Source organism: Melopsittacus undulatus, chromosome 7 (genome assembly GCF_012275295.1).
Source record: "Melopsittacus undulatus isolate bMelUnd1 chromosome 7, bMelUnd1.mat.Z, whole genome shotgun sequence".
NCBI lineage: Eukaryota > Metazoa > Chordata > Aves > Psittaciformes > Psittaculidae > Melopsittacus > Melopsittacus undulatus.
Genome location: NC_047533.1, coordinates 69,964,947 through 69,982,895, shown reverse-complemented (window position 1 = coordinate 69,982,895; position 17,949 = coordinate 69,964,947). Strand labels below are relative to the sequence as shown.

General features: G+C 38.4%; 1 long non-coding RNA gene across 1 annotated transcript in view; it reads left to right on the top strand.

Annotated features, from left to right (window-relative positions):
• Window positions 1–17,717, top strand: part of LOC115946895 (uncharacterized) — a 119,303-nt gene extending 101,586 nt beyond the window's left edge. The window contains exons 3-4 of the long non-coding RNA XR_004080907.2: window positions 17,316–17,416; window positions 17,601–17,717. This is a non-coding gene — a long non-coding RNA (uncharacterized lncRNA). The remainder of the gene's footprint in view (window positions 1–17,315; window positions 17,417–17,600) is intronic.
• The last annotated feature ends 232 nt before the right edge of the window (window positions 17,718–17,949 follow it).

Below are 17,949 nucleotides of genomic sequence, written 5' to 3'. Positions count from 1 at the left end.
GAGCTCCAGTTAGTTATTCTGAAGGATGTAGACCATATTTCAGAGCTAAATCTGCAGCAGCGATGATTACAGAGGGATTTTGGAACTTGGAAGTTTCAGTGTCAACAGGTAGCACCCTCCTTCAGTTTTCCACCTGGCCTTTTCAATGCATGAGTTCGGATTTTGTAATGTAAAATATACCAGTTAATGAATGATGATATTTAAGACTCACAGACAGCTGTCCTTGAAGACTGGCACCCCCTACATCTACTTAGTAGAAACAGTAAGCTTAATGCTTTTGCTGCACTTGATTAAGTGAAATCAAATGATTCCTTATTGCATCTTTACAAGCTGCAAAGAACAGAGATTATCTGAAATGCTGGGAATACCTTTTCAAAGTAGACATGTTACACATATAGTTAGTGCAATATTGTAAGTGACTCAGTGGCAGTGTCTGCGTGAAGCATATTTTCAAGAGCTTGTCACAGGTATCTATAGAGGGGGGAACGTGCTTTATTTGCAGAATAAAGAAATAATACATTTATCAGCAGGGCACCAAGATATTTACTTCATAGCAAGTAATCTCTGGCAAAAGGTGATACTTGAGACCTGTAAGATAGAAAAGAGCCATAGCTTATTTCTAACATCTATTTATAAAGTCTTATTCTTCTACAGAGCTAAAAGAAATGTTACTGAAATAGGAATAGAATTTCCTTGGTTTTGTGAAATAAGGACTGGAAAATTACTTCAAGGATTAAAAATATTTAAATCAGTCCTCTTATAGCAGGGACAGTTCTTCCCAGTCTTTGCAGTTATATCAACATGTAATTTGGACCAAGAAAAACAAATTAGTATCTCATAAAATAGTAATTAACAAGAAAAAGAGATCAGAATATCTGGATGGTTGTGAGCAGAAATACCTTTTATGTCTTTCTGGCCTTCTTCTGCAGTCTCAAATTATGAAAGAGCAAATTCAGCCTTAGTGTAGAATCAGTGATTTTCATAAGGCTGAATTAGGAATTGAACTCAGGAGAATAAAAATGATCTGTTAGTCTTTGTCCACTAAAATAAACTGGTAAATGATGTTTGTATCAGAAGTACAGAAATAAGTGTCAGTGTTCAAAATGTATTTAGTTAGCACTGTAATTACTAGAACTCTTCCAAAATACTGACATGAGCTCCTTTGCGTGACTGTATGTAGGTGAACATCTATCAATTGAATGATGTACTCTTGCCCTGTCTGACAATTACCGAGCTAGTTGGGTAACAGAAAACAGTCAGGTAAGGCTCATACAGATATTACAGATTGTAAATTCCATTGGATTATCAGGGCAACTACCAGCTGTGTGTGGAATTTGACACTAAGTGTACATGGTGAAGCTCCATAAACCCCATCAGAGCTTGGTGGCATCAGAGCACCATAACCAGGAGTAGAATTTGATGTGGTCTGATGTTTATCTAGGGAACAGTATGTTATTATTCATCTCCTCATAAATGGGAGACATGAATTTTGGTCTACAACTTTGTAAAACAGTGAAAAATCAGTATCAGCTGAGAATCTAGCCCAAATTCTGCTGAAGATATCTAAGGGTAGCACAGACAGCTGGGATACTGTAGTTGTAATGTGTAGTTAGGCAGAAAGGTATAATTGCATCCTTATAGTCACATAGAAAGTGGTCTAAGTCAGTCATTTAGATACAGTTCTGGTAAGAACAGAGATATTATTACCTATATTATCTATAAACTATTTGTGGCGTGGTTTAAGTAATACAGCAGCAAAATGTTGGTAAAGAACATAACATTGCTTTCAGCTTTTCCATGAGTCTACAACAAAATAAGGAAGTAAATCATTGCCAGTTGAAGGCTTTCTGAAATACAGTGCCTTGCCTTTGATCTTCACGTCTTTCACAAAGCAATGCAGCAACTTAAGAGTTCCATTACTAGCATACCAAAACCCTGGGCAGCAATTATGTCCCTCCTTATTAGGCATAGAGTTGCCAAAAATAACACTAAATAAAGGGCTGATTGGCAGGAGTAAGATTTGCTTTCTCTTAATACAGCTTTTTTCTTCTTCTTCCTTGAAGCTCTAGAAAGGGGAACCTGTTTCAGTTTTATTGACACAAGTGACAGCTTCCCCTTCATTTCATCATGCCTAAGATTATGCTGTGTCTTGATAATATCTGATGAGGTTTGGTTCTTTTCACCTCCGTGCTATGGGTGTGTTGTCTCCGCGAGTATAGTCTTGTAAAGGGTAGGGCCTTGCTTCATAAGTAACCGGGTGAAGTAACTGAGGGTGTTGCAGAGGAAAGCACAATTCAACGTGCAAAAGAATGCTAAAAGACATCATTAATCCTCCTTGAGGTAATGGCTATGTGTTATTAAAGGTCAGTGGGACGGTGACTCCTGAGTACACTGAAGTATTCAGTGTTCTTTATAGGCCTATTTCCTTAGCATATAGAATAAAAGTATTCTTCGCATTTCAGTGAAAGCAGAATTGAATTTGTATCATGCAAAAGAGAGTACACAGTAAGTTCTGAGTCACCAGGGAGGAGTTTGGTGACTATGAGGGTACATGTTAACCTCATGCAATACTTGGCTTGCAAACGTACAATTTTACTAAGCATACTCAAGCTTTCTGGCAGTGTAATTTACTTTTTTTTTAAATAAAAAAAATCAGAGAATAATTCACTTTTCTCATTTGTCAAAAACCACCTAAAGCAATACACAGTTAGTAAAAAGATTTTGGTTATTTGAAGGCAGGGAACATTAACTGTGTCATGGTTTAAAGCAGTTCTGGCCACTGGAGGGCTCTTGTTGGTTGGAGGTTGCTTGGAGGCTGAATGTGCTTTTTTCCCGTGCTACTAGTTCAGGGGATAGCTTTCAAACAGAGCTGTCAGTAAAAGTGACAGCTTATTGGGTAGAACAAAGAGTATTCCAGCTCAGTCGTGTTAACACTTCCTCTACCTGCAATGGAAATGTAGCTTTTAAAACAGAATTCCTGTTCTCCTCTTTTCTTCAACTCTAATGTCATTAAAAAGTGAAATAAAATAATAAAGTAGATTAAAGATCTAATGACCCATTCTAGCTCCAGTCCTTCCCCATCCTGAGAACTTAAGCATCACCAGCAGCTTTGCTACCACACTGCTCTGAAGATTGCATACAGGCAGCATTCAGAAAGGCATCTGGTTTGTGCAACCTGTGCTGTCATACAACCAGTCAGCCCTGAATACATCTTTCCATTTGTTACCAGTAAAGACTAGAATGGATTCCTTGCCTCTAATTAATAACAATATACACAGGTATTAGCAAAGTGACGTTAAATTCAACATTTTGGAAATGGAATATGAAGTAAAATGCTCGGAGCAGAGGATTTTCAAGAAGTTTTGGCTGAGCTCCTCTTTCCAAGTCAGGGCACTTAACATAATGAGTCCTTGTATTTTGTACTGGCAGGAGGATCTGCACAGACACAGCACAAGAACAGAGCTGCGTGGCAGGAATCCTTGGGGCTGCTTCTTCAGTGTCTCACACATTGCCTGGGAAACTGCAGTTAAAAGTGCTTTCCTGCCACATCTTGTAAGCAAAAGGGTCAAGAACTGAATTGCAGTCTCTGAGCAAAGACATGGCAAGTATGGGGCTAATGAGGTACTAGGTAAGTGACTGGATATAATTAAAAAGAAAAGCACCCACAGGATTATTATGAGAGCCATTATGAGCTCTAGTGATGGAAACCACTGAATATTGGAATAATAGGCATTTCCTATATCTGATTGAGACAGTTTTCTGGTAATAGAAATTTGTATTGCTACCTCCTAAGAGCTCTAGTTACAGATCAGGATCAGTTATGTTACACAGTGTGGAAACTTCAGAGAGAAAGACCTTTACAAAGTTTTACTGCCCAGTTAGGAAATACTTAAATATGAAGTTAAGTATGAAGAGCTGGTAAGACAATACTGACTGACTGCCCTGGAAAACGATTTGTCACAAATACATTAGAAACTCTATTACCACAGGCTGTCTAAATAAACCTACCCAGGTTTTCCACTTCCTGCTCTTTACTTGCTTTCTCCTTAGTTCTTTGGAAACATGATCATTCTGAGATTTCAGCACTGAATACATGTTTGTGCTTAATTGGGATTTTCATTTGAACTCTTCCTCTTATTGTGGATTCTTTTGCTAACATTTTGCTAAGGACTTGTCATGAAATTTATCAGCAGTTTCCCAAAAGGCTGAGTGAAGGACGTGATGTGTTCTGTGATAAATGTCCTTTCTTGAATGTAATCATGAAGATTATTTTAACAGCATCTTCCTCTGCTGGAGCTGTGCTGGTTAGAGGATGACTGTACATGCTCTCCATAGCCTCTCATCCCTCAGGATGTTATTATTCTTAATGTTATAAATATCAGAACAATGACTCAATGGACTATTAGGTTTTCTTACATGCCCCAAAGCACAGTGTGGTCGGAAGCTTCTTTGAACTTACCACTTCACTGACTATTAAAAATATACCAAAGCTGACATTCTCTCTTAAATGCATCAGAGAAGCACCATGGATTCAGCTGATGAAAATCACAAGACCTAAGCTTACCCAGAGATCTTGATCTTTCTCCCTGTGGATGGCAAAATGACAGGCTCACAGACCTCCCCTTATAGAGGAAACAGACAAACCTCCTCAGTGCTTGTCTGAGTTCATTCTCCAGAATAGGCACTTATTTCTCACTTTTCATATGCTTATTTCATCTGGTTTTGAGAACATCCAATTTTGGAATTGAGAGGATCTTTGTTTGAAAATGCAGAAGGAGAATATTTAGGTAAAAAAGATCTAAAAAGGATCTGTGCACCTGAAATGTGTCCAATCCCCACACAGGGCATCTAGTCCTAAAATACACTAAAATACTTCTGCTTTTCTGCTACAGTGCTCTAAAAGCACCTGAATCCTTAACTGATATTTTGTACATTAACATTGCATTTCAAAACAGGTCTGTAAATGGCTCCATCTTGACAGTAAATTACCTGAACCTCTATGTGATCTGCATGTTTAAATCACAGAATCACAGAATCACCAATGACTGGTTCAATCCAGTAGATTTAGGCTGCATAAGGCTGCCTCCATACTTCATGTTAGGTTGCCTTCTGGACATTACATATGCACTGGAAAAACTGATATCTGAGTCTCTCCACTCCAAAGTGAAACCCTATGGTCTCAAAATGGGACTTCAACAGGAACCTACTGATGAGTTCTTAGTCTAGGTATGTGATAAAGGTTTTATCATAAAATGCAAGTTATCTTTCGTCATATGACAAAACACTCTGACAACTGTTGTAAGAGATAAAACCAATCACTTCTCCTCCTGCCTTTAAAAGAATGGGCCAGATCCTTTATTGTGTTTGAGAGAAAAAGCCAAAACTTGCCTCAGCAAGTGCTTTGAGGTCTGTAAAAGTCCACTGGAAGGAGAAGTCAACCTATCATTAGACTATGAATTCTTTTTCCATGATAAAAGCCCTTTAGTTACTACCTTTGGTATTTTGTTAGCTGATGTGGTGGTAGCCCGCACCTCTATGTATTGTGAACAGAATTTAAGGACTCTGAACTGAATTCTGAGCTTTCCTAAAATTCAGGTGTTGTAGTAATGGGACTTGAATTACCTAAACCCCTAACATCCCTTATTATATTTTAAAATATATTATCAGAACAGACCAAATAGTAGATGCTTACAGGTGGATCTCCTACCTGAGACCTTCCAAAACCCCATTCTTCCCTCTAAGCCCTCTTACAACAGAAAAATATAAAATTACAAGTTTGCAACTGTTGGCATCACTGGAATAAAAGTAATATCTTTTTTCTGTGTGATTTTTTAAAGAAGCAAGAAGCTAAATTGGATTTGGAAGTAAAAACCTTGTTTAGAAAGATGATGGAAAACCAGTACTTCTGCTCCTTAGGAAGAGGTACTTTGCCAGGGGGACTGTTAAAGGTTAAAGGTATGTAAAGTGACCCAGCATATGTGGTATTACAGTGAAAAGGAATTACCCCTGCATAAAAAGTGGTAAATATAAAAGGATTTATATGCAAAAGATACTTTGAGAATCCCAGGGATATGTTTAGTGAGGGCTGCAGCAGCAATAACAGACTCTGGGCAAACGGCAGTTAAAACTGAGTATTCCCACAAGTTCATTCTGTAACTCTGAGAAATCACTTCCCTCTTCTTGGGTTTTATTTTTCCCTTGTCAGTGATCTGTGCATGGGGAAAATGCAAAGCCATTACAAGTCTTCATTCAGAAACGTTAGTAAAGCACTTTCCATTCCCTGAAGTAAAGATGTTATAATTAAAAAGATGAAGATTAGAAGACTTTCTCTTTTTTAGTGTGCAGAGTTCCACTGGTAAAAGAATGATTTAAGTATTTAACATAATTCAACGTATTTAAGATGTGGCAAAAATTATGCCATGTACAAATGTTTCAAAAGTCAGTCCTTAAGTGATGTAAGCTTTGAGAGAATGCTAACCAACAGTTTCTGGGTTGGGCCATGGAGCTGCATGGGGAAAAGAGGGAACAGGAAGCACCTCAGAACTGAGATGCAGAGCTAAATGCCAAGAACATTAGGAAGAGATGGATGTTGTGTTATGAATCATATACAGGCTAGAAAGAAGTAGTAATAGCTGCGTCTGTGGATGAATCAGCAGTGGGTGGTGCCTCAGAGTTAGAAAAGTGGTGTCACCTCTTAGGCTTGCAGCCACTATGTTTCTGTAAGGTTTTTTCTGGTTTCCAGAAATACCCCACAATGCTGAAACTCCACTTTCGGTTGCTGTTGGATATACTGGGATTTAATCTTAACTCTGTGACTTTATCCATTTGGCAGAGCAATCACTGTAACTATAGAGGAAGTGTCATTGGGAAATGGTGAAGTATTTATTTGAGTCTGTACTATAAAGAATGTTTCCTGAGCCACAGCTGTAGGGACAGGCCCAGGGTTTGCACTAGTGAGAGGGAAATTGATTTCTCCTTTTGGAAAGAAATCAATTGAATGTCTATGAAATAGGAGAATTCCTCCTGTTACATGGCTCCCATTCCCGTTTGCCTCTTGCTGTGGGTCATTTATTATTGCTGCCATGCTGTATTGAAAAGGGTATTTTGCACAGGGAAAAGTTAAATAAAAACAAAAAGCTCAAGTAGGAGAGTGGAATATTACAATATTTATACCAAATATGAAGTGAATGGACTATAATAAGAATAAATAATAAAAGAAACTTATATAATTCATGAGATAACTGCTCTAAACCATAGAAAGTTAAACATGTAGGTAGCATTATGGTGTAAAGGAATGTGCCATGAAATCAGAGAATGAAAAGGCTGGAAGCAACTTCAAGAGATGATTTAGTCCATTCCCTTTCCCCACCAAGGACGTACCAAATGTATCTGTCATTCCTGGTGTGTCTATCTAACTCTTTCTTAGTTTTCTGATAGAGATATTCCAAAACCTGCTGAACCAATCTTATCATTGCAGGGCTTTTTATAATATGATTTTAATAAATCTTCCTTGGTCCAATTCAATCTTTTTTCTTTGTTTTGTCCAACATACATGTGAAGAAAGAGAATCACTCTCTTCCATATTACAGCACTTTTTTGTATGAGGAGTACAGGAATCCAGTAGCACTTGCATAAACTAATACAGAACTTATTCTTTCCTTGTGGGGCGCATCTTCAAGAGCTTTTACAGTTTCCACTGGTTTCTTCTGAACTTTTTCCAGTTGTTACAAGTTTTTACCAAAAGTGCGGAATCTAAGCTGACTACAGTGAGCTAGTGGGGGTCTAATCAGTGTTAGTTCACAGAGATTTTTGATATATCTCATAAATAACACTGTATTGAAATACTTGGAGCATTGTGTGCAGTTCTGATGTCCTCAACATAAAAAGGACATGGAACTGTTGGAACAAGTCCAGAGGAGGCCACGAGGATGATCAGGGGACTGGAGCACCTCCTGTATGAAGACAGGCTGAGAAAGTTGGGGCTGTTCAGCCTGGAGAAGAGAAGGCTGCGTGGAGACCTCATAGCAGCCTTCCAGTATCTGAAGGGGGCCTACAGGGATGCTGGGGAGGGACTCTTCCTTAGGGACTGTAGTGATAGGAAAAGGGGTAATGGGTTCAAACTGAAAAAAGGCTGTCAGACTGAACTCTCTTTCCACCACACTCAGCCCCTGCCCTGGAGTGAGGCCCCCACTCTTGATTCTGTCTCTGTTTTAGCTGACTGGGTCCAGGTCAGTTCCTGTGCTTTTTCCTATGTAAGCACATGCAAACAGGCTTTAAAGCTCAGGCCATGCTGTAACCTGGCTGACTGAATAAATGTATGGCTATATTAGTGCGGTGTGGTGCTCAAGCTAATGCTGTCTCCCTGTCACTCACTGTTATGTTGATGTCCTCAGTTTAAGAAGGACATGGAGCTGTTGGAGCAAGTCCAGATGATCAGGGGCTGGAGCAACTCGCATAAGAAGACAGGCTGAGTAAATTCAGGCTGTTCAGCCTGGTGAAGAGAAGCTGTGTGGAGACCTCAGAGCAGCCTTCCAATGTCTGAAAGGGAGTTTACAGGGGTGCAGAGAGGGGCTACTCATCGGCGACTGTAGTGACAGGACAAAGGGTGACAGATTTCAACTGAAACAGGGGAAGTTCATGTTAGATATAAGGAATAAGTTCTTTACCGTGAGGCTAGTTACACACTGGCACAGGTTGCCCAGAGAAGTGGTAAATGCTCCATCCCTGGCAGTGTTCAAGGCCAGGTGGGACAAAGCCTTGGATGATATGGTCTTGCATAAGGCATCCCTGCAAGCAAGATACACAATCTAGACACTACAATTATCATTATTACATGTTGACCTTTAAGAATGACAAAATATACTAAACAGTGAGGACTAATTCTCTACTTGATAAAGGGAATTAGGGAGAGGGAGATCCAACAGACCTGAGCTTCAAGATGAGAAGCCTTATCTGGCCAAGGCCTGTTTTCAGTAGTTCAGGGTTCACCATATTTCAGTGTGAAAATATATGCACTCAGAACATAATAGTTTTCCACAAGGATCAGTAATATTTTTGCACAAACTTTCCTTACCTCTTTGCACTTACCCAAGCAGTGATAACATATGTGTAGAGAGGAGTAGAAGATATGTGCCCCTTTATTCTGTAGCTACTTTCCATGTCTGATCTCTTGCTAAGTCTTTCATTTTTAATATGTGATCTGCAGAGGTCTACTGAAATAATAGAGCTCAAAATGAATCTTGTGCAGAAGAGCAGAGTAGCTAAACAGTGATTTTTCCCCCTGAGTGAATCTTTCTTTCCTTCCTAACTGACTCCATAGTATGAAGGGCTGCCTCTATTCAGTCCAGAGACTGTATTTCAAGGATGAGTGAAGTAATCTCATTATATAATCTGTAAATCACTTGGTCATGTTCTGCCAAACCTGATCTGGCAGGAGGTAGGAATTTCTGATCATCTTTTAGGAAGCTCTGCCTAAGCTGCTGAGGATACTTTGGTGTAACATCAATATTTGCAATACTATTAATACTCCCTTTCTTTTCCCTTCTGTGTCAATACCTTGCAAACACACTGTATTGCATAGAGTGGCTGGCCACAGTTATGCATATTGTTTACTCCCTGCATTCATGCTTTGCTTTCAGTATTAGCTTTTAAAGAGAAAGGTTCTCTTAGTAAGTATCTTGTCTAACTGCTAAGCACAAATACTAGGTAAAATCCCTAAATTTGAAAAATAACTTAATATTATTATTAATTGAGTCTGTTGTTCTTCCTAGTTCTTTTCAGTTGGATAACATAAGAAGTAGAAGCAATTTGACCTGACAGTTCTCAAATGAAACAATCTAACATATCTGGTGGCCCCAGTCTCTCCCTCTCCTTGTAAAACATTCCAGTTATATCCTAGATTGTGAAGTCTCACCCATTAGCTCCAGTATTACACTATATGTGGCTTTATAGAACAGAATTCTATGAAAGAAATCCAGGTAGGTAACAGAACTTGGTACCTTTATAGGCACTGAATCGCTTTTTCCCTTAGGGTTACTTTCTTCACCAGACTTTATATTTTTAGCAGCCTTTAAATATGCTGATGCAGTTTGCTAACAGAAATTCTAATGAAACCACTAAACAAATACAATGACAAGAAAGAGATCCCAGCTCAACTACTCAAGAAAAGCAATTCTTTGTGTAAGTGCAAGATGCAAAGTGTGAATTATGGAAAAGTGATGTTCTCAGCAATGATTTGAAGAAAATATTGTGTCATTGCTGATATAAGAGGCCAGTGAAAGGAAGACTTGTGGAATGGAAAAGAACGCTAGGGACAGGACAGTCATAAGGTGTAACCCAGAACTTTGGGAAGCTGGATCTGTGTATGTAAAAGATGATTAAATGTAGACAGATACAAAGCTACTCATTTAACAACAACAAAAAAAAAATAGTCATTTTAATTTTGACAGAATAAGAGATTATCCTGTTTTTTTTCCTAAAAGTAGTAGATATAAGTTTGGATGTAACTTTACCTCGTAGCTGTTGCCACAGTTCTCATTTACTTTTCATTTCAATGTATTGAACATGTTGTACCATGTACTCCATGATTGTACATATACTCTGTGAGGAGATACATGTGTCCTGGTCTGTATTTTTGAGTTCCTGATATGCCTCAGCCACAGTATACTTAAAATGGTCATGTCCAGTTTTTTAGCTGGAATGCCTGAGTCTGTAAGCTTGGGTCTTTACAGTAGTATGGTGTTGAAATAAAACCTACTTTTTACAGGTTTCACACATAGGGACACAATATGCAAATTATTTATGCATGCTGCTTATGCAGGTACACATGGAGCATGCTAAATAAATAGCAAGTTGTCTAAGATCTTTTGTCATAGTTTAAGCCCAGCTGATAACTCAGAACCACACAGCAGCTCACTCACTCCCTTTCTTCTTCTCCCCACCACTCCCGGAGGGATGGGGAGGAGAATAGAAAGAATGTAAATCCCATGGGTTGAGATAAGAACAGTACAGTAATTAAGGTATAACACAAAACCACTACTGCTACCACCATAATAGTGATAAGGGAAATAGCAAGGGAACAGAATATAAAGCTAAAAGAGGAAAAAGAAAGAAACAGTAAACACAAGTGATGCACAATACAATTGCTCACCACCCACTAACCGATACCCAGCCTGACCTGAGCAGCAACTGGGGCCTTCCAGATAACTCCCCCCAGTTTCTATTCTGGGCATGACATGCTGTGGTATGGAATACCCCTTTGGCTAGTTTGGGTCAGGTGTCTGTCCTGTCTCAGCTTCCTCCTGGCTTCTTGTACCGCTCCTCATTGGCAGAGCATGAAACTGAAAAGTCCTTGATCAGGGTAAGCACTACTGAGCAATAACTAAAACATTGGTGTATTATCAGCATCCTTGTCAGACTAAAGCCAAACACACATCACTGCACCAGCTACTAAGAAGAAGAAAAATAACTGTTAGAGCTGAACCCAGGACAGACCTACTGTTGAGTCATTTACAGGACTTGAGTTAAAAAGATTTAATTACTATCAGTGGATGGTATAAGACACAATCCTAATTAATTAGCAGATAACAGTAAGCCACGCATATATACTTAGAGTTAACTAAGTAAAAATGATGTATTCTTTGTCTGCTATTCAGTGGTTTAGCATTTAGTAGTGAGATTGTAAATTTGAAATCCATTTTCTGTATGCTTTTATCTTAATCAGATGAAGTCACAAAGTACAAAAGCACTTCCAGTAGCTTTCAGAAATCAGCTAAATAGCCCATAGTATAAAATGTCTGATTATATGTGGCATCCCTACTATCAAAAGGCCAAATACAGCAGTTTGCTGTGCTACCTGGACCCAACCTGTGCTTTAGGTTCTTGAACTCTAAAAATGGGAAAACACTGTCTGTATTTTGAAGATTTCTCATAAAAGATAAGAAATTTAAGAAACAAATGCATACAATCTGAATGATGTGCAGGTTTATTTTCTTCCTCACTGTCAGGTAATCCTTCTATCCTAATGATATTTGATGGTGAATATGTGACATGATCCTGAAAGCTTGCATTGTCAGAACTTTGTCTTCCCTGTGTGTAGAGGATTGGAAGTTAGAGAGTGGAGAGTGCTAATCAGTACTAGGTGAATTCACTTTACATTGACTTTTGTGCTCTGTCTCTGGAATTAGGAATACATGAATGCACTAACTCTCCTCAGTGGTCACAGACCTGGCACAGTTTAGCAGGGACATGAAAAGGCTAGGGAAGTGAACCCAAAAGCTCCACAGCATTTCAGCCAAGTGTGGGCAGCCACAACGATTAGCTTCCTGTCAGTGGTTTGCCAATTTCCTTAATTCTGATGTGAGGAGACCAACTTCCCCAGCAGTCTTAACCAAGGTCTGTTGTGCTTGCCAATCCACTGTGTGCACTGTCCAGCATCGTAATCAGGATCATTTTCATCTAGCTAAAAAGTATATACGTAAGTCTCCCAACTGAGGAGATGAGGTGAAACACGTATCTGTGCTAAATTCTGTAAGCTGATTCTGAGAGGACCTATTGAATACTGCTGGTCAGAGCTGAAGTTTTAGTTTATAATTCTTTTTCTCTGTACAATTTGTTATAGAATACTTCCAATGACTTACTGTTCCCCAGGGTTTGGCATCTTGCCCCACAGTAAACCCATATTTGCATCTGTGAGGAGCTAGCATTGCTCTCCACAGTTCCCTTCCATCCTTAATGTCCATTTCTTCCCTGTGAGAGTGGTGATGCCCTGGTACAGGTTGCCTAGAGCATTGGCAGCTGCCCCATCTCTGGCAGCGTTCAAGGCCAGGTTGGATGGGCCTTGGAGCAACCTGGTCTAGTGGAAGGTGTCCCTGCTCATGGCAGGGGGTTGGAACAAGATGATTTTCAAGGTCCCTTCCAACCCAAACTAGTGTGTGATTCACTATTCTAATTCTGACTCAGTTTCCACAAGCTGCATATTTTCACTAAAAAAATAAATAAAAAGGTAGATATTCATTTGGTTCTAGCAGACATGTAGACATGTTAGTTTTCTTCATAGTGTTCTTACCTGCATTTCTGATGTAGAAATCCCCAGAACTTGCTCATTCCCTGCTTGTTTTTCTCTGTACTGTTTCCCCTGCAGGATGACATATTTGAGGCTATATTGGAGTCAGATGCAAGAGGTTTTGAGACCATTTTCTGGCACTGAATATTTATCCTGTTATCACATATTCAGTCATCTAATGGTAAATGATTATAATCTAAGGCTATTCTCTTTTAAAGTCACTGGGCTTATAAGGTCTCACTAAACTTTCTAATCTCCCTTATGATTTTTTTCCCCTGCTATGTGTTTGTCCCATTCTTCATTTTCCTTTCCCTGCAACTGTTCAAAACTCAAATGGAGTTCTTCCTGCTTCCTCATAGTGTATTCAGATGGATGTAAGATGCCCCTGGTTCTCGCTACTGATAATAAACCAAAGGTTGGTTAATATCAGCACTACAGAAATACCCAAGCTGGATGTCTCAAATGTCTGTCTTTTAAAAGCAATTCAGCTGCTTGATTCATGAGCTGGAAAACAGCTAGGGCTGTAAGAAATGTGATTTCATCCAAGTTCCATGATATTAACAACAAAAACATCTCAGCAAGAGCCATCATATTTAAAAAAATGAGCAAGGATATACTGTAAAGAAAGATGCAAATCCTTTGAGAAATATTTCATCAATATTCACTACAGTAAACCCAGACATTTGTCTTGCATTGTTCATTGCTTCTAGCAATGCCCTTCTCAAGATTCTGAACTTTTAGGTGGGATAAATGTCAGTTAGACATTCATGGGCAACAGGTAGGCATAAACAGCTTGTGTTTGATTAAATACTTAAGAATGAGCACATAACAGGGATGATTTGAAAGGAAAAGAGGTGATACTTTTATTGAAAAATGTATTTTCAGTCTGTTAATACGTTTGAGATTCAAAATCTTTCAAAAAGTTGCAGAAGAGTTTCTTGGTCTGTGTAACAGTAACAGTAACAGTACTATTTGACAGAGGTGGTTCAAGCAAATGGCATCTTTTTGCTCATCTTCTGACGTATTTCTGCCTAGGACTATACTGTGTTCATGAATATGTAGTTGGTAAAATAAATCTGGATATATGGATCCGACATTTTTGTACTTGAACTTACTTATGAGAGCAGGAGAAACGTGAAGCTTGTCATATCTTCTAATACAAACAGTGCCCTTACAAGGTTGCAACAAAGTGTTTCTGCCTTATGAATTGAGTATTTGAGACAAAATCACTTTCCCCTGCTCCTGCTGTTGATTTTGAATCAAACATATTGTTTATGCCCAGTGGTTAGGCCCAGTTTCTCCAAATCCAAGCAAACCCAGTTTGCTATAGCAAAGTCAGAAACTTAATCACTTGTGAACAGTGTGGTTTGTATGTACTTTACTGTCTTGCCACTGTGAACATACAAGAAATATTCCTGCCTTTAAGTTCTGGTGCTTGCTCTCTATTTTTCAAACCTTTATTCAAAGCACATCCCATTCTTGCCACTGCAAGCAGTTAAATGCCTGTGGTTTTTCTGTGTGGTGCAAATGCAACATGTTAATGAAATTTTAAGTGTTTCTTTTTGAATATAAAAACAATTAAAGTCTTTGCATTTCACATAGCAAACCATTCTGTTAAAATGGAAATTGGACATTTTAGCCTCAGTTTTACCCTCATTTTGCCCTACAGACCTGACAATGTGTCTTGTGCTCAAATTACTCAATAAAAATGTGGGACAAGTTCTTTTTTGGTGCGCCAGAACCAGGATATTATTGCAAAGTGAAGAAATTGCTGTAGAAATCTGTCTGCAAAAGTCGGATGCCTTGTGGTTTATCATTAAATATTTCAGAAGCTGACTTCTTCCAAACATGCCACATGAAGGCTTTACTCACAAGCCATGTAGGTACTTCATTCTGGCTAGGACCACTATATGCTGAGTAACAATCCTTGGGCCCCCAGAAAATGAGGATAGCCTAGATTCTTGAGGGAAGGAGAGTTTCAAAACAGTTGTTCAAATATGAGCTAAACCAACGTGTGACATCTCTGCTGAAGAAACAGCCTTTGGGGGGGTTTTAGTCCTGGTATTGCAATTTATTTACTGAAGTCAATAGTTATTTTGACTAGTGAAGTGTCTGGTCTGTATCTGGTCTATTAGACTTTCCACAGATTTCAGAGTAATCTAATTACCATTGGAAGTATTAAAGACTTTGCACTTGGCAAAAATACAACACCAACCATAACTCACCATTTTGTGTAAGTCAGGCAAAAGGCAAAGTTAAAAGGTAGATTAAACATCACTGTTCATTCTTACCACAAATTCCTCTCACTGAATTGATGTTTCCTGGCCAAAAGTGAATGCCTAACATTAGTTTCCTACCCAGAATAACTGTGCATCATCCTACTAAAATAAAACAGAATTCCTTTGAATAGGTACAGATGTTCTGAACCTCCTATAGTACAGAAAAACACCGGTAAAGAGGTGTAGGGCTGGGTAGTTCTCTCTCACAAAGCAGGCAGCTATTGTAGATGAGTTGACACTGGAGCCAGAGATGTTCTATTAAACTGGGTTGCAAGTCAATTCGCTTTTCTTGTGGGTGGTTTCCATGGCTGAATGTGGATCAGAGTCTAATGTGTTTCTGAAGGTGATTTTCTTCTGATTTCAGCTGTGCTTAGTGCATTCTTGAAATGGCTCTTCAGGAAATAGGAAAGGTCCTAAGCCTGGATTCTCAGGGGCTTGCAGGCATTTCTCTGCTTTTTTTATCCAGAGAGCAAAATCAGTGTAATAACCAGCATGGTTCTTCAGGTTTACTTGCTTTTCTATAGTTGTGATTCACAGGTAGAGCCTACTGTTGTTTCCAGTTTCATTCCTTATATAACCTCTGTGCTTGGAGTGACAAGAATAATCTCATATTTTGTCATGTACCTTCCAGGAATTGCATTTACATCTATCTAATGATTTTACATACACTGGAGGTAGTACTTGAAATAGTGCTACGTGATAGTCAACAGCTATACCTGGGTGCCACCCAAAAAGGCCAGCAAAAACATTTCAGATTCATTTGAATGCACTTTATTATTACTTACTTTCAGAAATGAAAAATAATCTATTGTGTGCAGAAATTGTACTTCATAAGAAAACTGACATTTAGTATATGCACTATCTAGGACACGTTGCGAATTAAACATGAGGAAGTCATGTGAAAACACAAAATATATGTCTTTTTTATATCATAGTATTAGTACAAGTGGAACAATGTTTTCTGCCACTGTAAGCATGAACATACTTGTTGCTTATGAAGTCTTAAATATACTAATGTGTTTCCCTTAAAGTTTTATATGTGCATCCTACATATGTGGATGGACTTTACACAAAACATACCTATAGTTCTAATAATAAAAAGACTGTGATATTCCTGGGGATGGGTGAGGCCCTATTTAATAACTGAGTAGACCATATATAATTTTCTTGCACTTCACCTCTTCTCTTAATAATATATTCTGAGTGAAGCAGTCAGTGAAGCACTAAACCTGTAACCACAACTTATAGCTAAAAACCAGCTTCTTAGCAACTGAAAACAAGAACAACATTGAGTCATTTGTTTTTCAGCATAAGATCATTTCAGCAAATTTATTACTTCGATGAGTATTTTAAAAGGTTACTAAAGCACATTTTGAAGTAGGAAAGATATACTGAAACTTGAAAGAACATATCTTTCATGTACATTTTTTTCAGGAAGAGTATATATATATATATATATATATGTATATATATACATATATATATATATATCTTTACACCATATTTCTGAAGACTGGAAATAAAAAAGCCCCAAACCCTAAAGTAAATAATGACCTGGAGAATCCCCTTCATAAATGATTTAAAGTGAAGTTAAATCTGTAGGCTTGGTGTTTTTCCCAGAAAATGATGTATTTTGTATACTGGTTTATTTTCTGCAGTCAGCTTGGCATTTTTTCATGTATGCAGGTGCTGATCCTGCTTGTAGCAACAACACAGAGCAGAAAACCAAGTGTAGTGTGCTGTTCCTAACAACTGAGGAAATAGTACATCTATCCAAAAGCAGGAGGAGCTGTATAGTCTTTAGAAAAATAAGCATTACTATGATTAATGAACACCAGGGTATGTAAGACTGATTTTTTCAGGAACCTCAAATAAAAAGCAAGATCAGATCATTTGGATTATTAGCATTATTAATGTAGGTTCCTGTATTTGCCTGCTTTTTTATGCTGCTTTATGCTATTTTTAAATTACAGAAAGGGAAGTAAGGAAATATAAATGACAAGAACTGAACCTATACTGAAAATCCATCTGGATCCTACTTAACTCGAAGGTGACCATGACTCTTCCATAAAAGGTAGGAAATTGCTTCAGGCTCATATTCTGACTTGAACTGGAGGAATCTCTAAATGCTTAGAGTTTTCACTTTAGCTGGATAAACAGACATTGACATGCACTGAAATGTCTTTTGCACCTGCCAAAATGTGCTAGAAATCCTGTGACAACAGGTTTTTCTGTAAAAGTCAGTATTTTCCTTCCAGACATGACCAGACCAGAACAAATGCAGAAGTGCAGAGGAAGAAAAAGGGGGTGAGGGGGAAGGAAGGCAATACAAGGTTTGAATGAGATAAAAAAGATGCTGTTGCTTTTCATGATTGTTGGGATTGGTTCATATTTTCCCTTGTACCAGTATGAGTAATTTTTTATCAGTAATAAATGATGACACTCCCACAAATGGTGTGTTTGCTCATGTTGTCATTCCCATGCACCCTGCTCCTTCACACTTAACTACAGACTAGCAGAAAAGGTGTAATATGAAATGGACATCTAGCCTGATGTCCAAAAAGAAAAGAGAGACTTTCAACACTGATAATTTAAACCTAGTTCCTT